We start from the raw sequence: 5,693 nt of genomic DNA, 5'->3' as shown, positions 1-5,693 counted from the left end.
TACTTATCAAACTTCCATGGAAAATCTCAAATCACATATGCATGGTTTCAACCATTGAAGTATATAGGCAAACAATTCCCATGACATAAAGAAAAATGACTTAGAAATCATATTGAAAGCAAGTTATTAGCATTTGATTGAAAACCCCCATTTAAAAGCATGCATGTTCATAAAAACTACACCCATGAGATTTTAGGAAAATCCCACGTACCTCGATTACTATGAATATTAGGTGCTTATTGAAGCCTACGTTGAGAGGATTCCAAATATGCAATTAGTTTCTAAAACCCACAGTTGAATCTTGAGTTGCTTGGGTTTTTATTTTGAAACCCTAGAGAGAGTTATTGAACAATTTTGATAAATGAAGGTGTGTTTTGGGGTTTTTGGAATTGAATTTCATGTTTAGGGCTAAGTAAGGGTGGAAAAGGACCATTTTACCCCAAAAACGGAGTGTTTAAGTTAGCTGAAACCTTTATATAGGCGCTGCCTATTCTATTGCCTATGTTTACATTGGCGCCGCCTATTCTATCGCCTACGTTTACATAGGTGCCGCCTACTACTTTGAAAGGCCATAACTTCTTGCTCAGATGCCGGATTTTAGAAAAATTGGTATTGTTGGAAAGCTAACTCGAAGACCTGCCATTTGACACATAATAGGCTCTCTAATTCGATATATACAGAAAGTTATGGTCCGTGGAAGCTGACACAAATTACAACATCTGCTAAAACTTAATTGATCGAAATAGTTTCAACTCGTCCTTGAGTTGAAGGACCTCTATGGTCTAAACTGAAGCTTGAATGGATTCACATACTACTCAAATAATTAACATGCCATATTGGCATAGGATTTATGGCTTCGGAATTATCAACGCATCGAAATCATGGTTTTTATTCTAGCCCGAAATGCGGGGTGTTACATTATCTCCCCCTTGGGATCATTCATCCTCGAATGATGGGTAGGAACATATTGAAGTTTAGAGGTATGGAATAACGCGGACATGATATGTTTCTCTAAGAAATAATATACTGATCTGAAACATGACTATAAGACTGGAACTACTGATGTTCTAATTCTTATACCGGACGTGCATATCTGATGCTTGGATTTGTTACTGAGTTGTTCTCATGAACGCGGAACTAAATACATTGATAAGCTGAACTTTTCTATTGAGCATGCATTTCTAATGCATGCATATCTGACTGAACTGACGTATGACGTATGACTGAATACGTAATGATAACTGATGTGAAGCTTGTAATAAGAATCTATGCATGCAGCTGAATGGGATATCTCTCCCTTGGGACCATATGTCCCTCTATGAATGCTCAATTCACTAAGATACTCAGAAAACTGAGGCGATGCACAGGGCACCTACGAATTGAATCATAACTGAACATCTGGAATATGAATTTAATGCATGATGTATGAACTGGGCTATACTCGTAACTACTGGTATACTCTATCTTGGAATAGTAGTATGTCTGAGATTTCGAGGAGCATAAATAAGTGCAAAGACGAGAAAACAAGTCATGCGAATCTGACTACTAAACTGACTTATTGGCCATACAGACTGAATTATAATACACCCTCATACTTAACTGGAGTATCTCTTCAGCATAATTCTCTAAAGAAACTCTAGTGGTAATAGGGAGCTATGAATCTTGGGTATGGATTACACAAGACATCCAACTGAGTAAATCACAACATTAACACTACTCTGCAGTCTGGAATATAGACATATAACTCCTAAATTAGGATAGAATTTTCAGACCTTTGGCAATACAACTTCTTACTTTTAGGCTTAGCGCACTTCCCGAATATCCCTTAACTATACTATTCCCTATAAATATCATATTCATTCAACTCAGCTTAACATTCTCTTATGAGCAGTGACAAATCTTTCTACTAACGTTGGAAATAACTTAATCCCTTCGCCATCATCAAGCCTAACTCTACAACAACAATAACAAAAAACCCAGTGTATTCCCACATAGTGAGGTCTGGGGAGGGTAAGATGTATGCAGTCCATACCTCTACCTCTAAAGAAGTAGAAAGGTTGTTTCCGATAGACCCCCAGCTCGAGACACGGAATACTACACAAATACATAGTAAAGCATGGAACAAGATGGCATAACATAAATACGACACCCACAAGTAATAGAAAACAGAGAAAAGTAAACAGATTTGTAATAAAGCATGGAACAGGTATCATAACAAGAATAATACCCCCACCAAGTAATTCCCTACACTAGCAACCCAAACTGACCCTAGCCTACTGCCCTAATTCGCGTCCTCCAGATCGTCCTATCTAGGGTCATGTCCTCAGTGAGTTGTAACTGCTCCATGTCCCGTCTAATCACCTCTCCCCAATACTTCTTTGGCCTACCCTTACCCCGCCTAAAACCATCCAAAGCTAGCCTCTCACACCTACGAACCGGGGCATCTATGCCCCTCCTCATCACATGTCCAAATCATCTCAATCGGACTTCCCGTATCTTATTCTCTGCTGGAGTCACAGCAACCTTCTCCCTGATGGTCTTATTTTGAACTCTGTCTCTCCTAGTCAGCCCACACATCCACCGCAACATCCGTATTTCCGCCACCGTCATTTTTTGAATGTGGGAGTTCTTAACTAGCCAACACTCTGCTCCATACAACTTAGCCAGACGGAATGCCACCCTATAGAATTTGCCTTTAAGCTTGGGCGACACCTATTTATCACACAATACCCCTGAAGCGAGCTTCCACTTCATCCATCCTGCCCTAATACGATGTGATACAGCCTCATCAATCTCACCGTTACCTTGAATCACAACCCCGAGATACTTGAAACTATCTCTCTTACATACCACCTGTGATTCCAACTTTACTACCACCCCATTCTCCAGCCTTACGTTATTAAACTTGCATTCCAAATACTCTGTCTTGCTCTTACTCAACCTGAACCCTTTAGACTCAAGATTTTGTCTCCATACCACTAATTTATCATTCACACCCCCCGCGTCTCATCAATCAAAACTAATTCATCTGCAAAAAGCATACATCGAGGCACCTCTCCTTGAATACACCGCGTTAACACATCCATCACCAAAGCAAACAAAAAGGGACTAAGAGTAGATCCCTGATGCAATCCTGTCCAGACAATGAAATGCTCTGAGTCTCCTCCTACCTTCCTTACCTGAGTTTTACCTCCATCATATATGTCCTTAATTGCTCTGATATATACCACCGGGACTCCACTCACCTCCAAGTATCTCCAAAGCACCTCCTCGGGGACTTTTTCGTATGCCTTCTCTAAGTCAATAAACACCATGTGCAGGTCCTTTTTTCTTTCCCTATACTGTTCCACTAGCCTCCGTACCAGGTGAATTTCCTCTGTCGTCGAGCGGCCAGGCATAAATTCAAACTGGTTCTCTGAAATAGACACTATCCGTCTCAGCGTCACCTCGACCACTCTCTCCCAAATCTTCATAAAGTGACTCAATAACTTAATACCCCTATAGTTATTGCAACTTTGAATGTCACCCTTGTTCTTATAAAGAGGGATCATAGTACTCCACCTCCAAGCCTCGAGCATTTTCGTCGTCTTGAAAATTTTGTTAAACAATCCAGTCAACCACCTTAAACGAGCCTCGCCAAAAAACTTCCAAAAATCCACCGGTATCTCATCAGGCCCCATCGCCCTACCCCTTCGCATCCTGCAAATAGCCTATCTAACCTCCTCTACCTTAAAACATCTACAATAACTAAAATCCTGACACTCCTCTGAGTGCTCCAGCTCCCCTAATACAATAGTTCTATCCCCTTCATCATTCAAGAGCCTATGAAAATACGACTGCCATCTATTCTTAATGTGACTATCCTTCACTAACACTGTACCGTCCTTCCCCGTAATGCACTTAACATCAATCCTAACTCTAAGTCATAAAAAAAATACAACATGCCAGACCACGTTATTATTCAAAACCATATGATGCCACCTTCTATATCTCTTTTAAAGATCATATCCTAAGTATAACAAGCCTTACCACTTCAATGACTACTCTGAACCTTAATATGAAGTCGCTAATGCATATTGCAACCTTCCACTACAATCCCAAAATATCATTCAAGCCTAATTTATAACCACATGTTAACTTCAAGGAAACCACCTATAAATACATACTTCACATAGTTTCTAAACTATTATCAATATAAATCCCACACGTTATCCTAAAAACATACACACACCAACTTTTCCACTAACCATCACATGTATCAAACTTAGCCCCAAATCGTACTTCATACTTATGGCCTTATCTAAGTAAGCATACTGTGATCTTCCATCAACAAGAACATTTACATCGTCACCACTATCATTGCATAGGAAGGGTCACTAAAAGGTTAAAACATAAGACCCTCAAGCGTGAAAAGATCTTTATACGGGACTGAGCACACTATAAAGAGTGAGTACATGCGTCATGAGTTGCATGACCTCAACTAGAGTTCATAACATAAGGAATGTGATTCCGACTACTTGAATGAACTAGAACTCATTATCTTAGAACTGGAAGAGTACGTGACTCTATCATATACCGGAATCATGAACTATGATCACGGAACTGAATCGTAAGGCATGAGTAAGCATCTGGATAACTAAAAATAATACTGAGGTAGGAATGGGTCGAGATCCACCCTCACTTTCTGATGTTCTAAATCATAGTGCATCACTACTAGAATTTGAGAGCCTTACTTGGTCATTCGTTTTATCATCTCTCCCTCAGCTTCACATCATCTAGAGTTTGGGAGATCCTTTACCAGATTCTAACTGAACTACACTTACTGCACTCTAGGGTCTGAAAAAAAATGACAATGCATGCATATCATAGAACTTAACCCGAATGACTACCTTCTTGGTTACACTCTATCTTTCCGTAGCGACCAATAGTCATAGTATAATGCTTGCACACTTATTTCTATCGGTTCAACCTTCAAAATTCAAACTTAGATTCTAACTCTTAACATGGATATCACCAAGCCTTTGAAGAACCATATCACTTTCAACACAGCCCACCACTATTACGACTCTAAATTTATATCCCTCTACTATGAGAATCAAGATCATATCAAAAGGCTCAACACTATCGATCAAGGCTCCTTAACTTGGCTATCTAGAACACCATATACCATCTAACTAGTCTTTTTCCAACTAGCAACTCAACGGTACCACTAGTCACACGTAACATGTAATAGTCTTAGAGAAATGCCACAACTCCATATCCCCTTGGGCATATTTACCCACCATACCTACAGCATTATACTTCATTACGAATCAAATAAACTTAATTTATTGCATGCACCATTCAAGCCTATTAGATCACTTTTATACAACTAGTATTCATTAACCAAGAAATCTTCACATCCACCTTCATGGACATCAACAATTCAAACTTAATATCTAGTGCTATTGCATGATTTACAACCCAACCTTACACAAAATTTTCACTTGGAAACTATATATAAACATCACGAAACACTAGTGCACTAGAACTTCATAACCACAATAATCGATCATGACCTAACGGTTTTACTTATCATAATCCATTAGCATGTACTATTTCAGCACCTCAAGCCTACTAATTTAATCCCACAGAACATGCATCATCAAACTCTTGCCACTATTTACCAACATACTATTTAAATTCAAGCCTAT

Source organism: Capsicum annuum, unplaced genomic scaffold, assembly GCF_002878395.1.
Source record: "Capsicum annuum cultivar UCD-10X-F1 unplaced genomic scaffold, UCD10Xv1.1 ctg3943, whole genome shotgun sequence".
Taxonomy (NCBI): domain Eukaryota; kingdom Viridiplantae; phylum Streptophyta; class Magnoliopsida; order Solanales; family Solanaceae; genus Capsicum; species Capsicum annuum.
The sequence above is the reverse complement of the archived record's forward strand: the minus strand, read 5'-3'. Positions refer to the sequence as shown.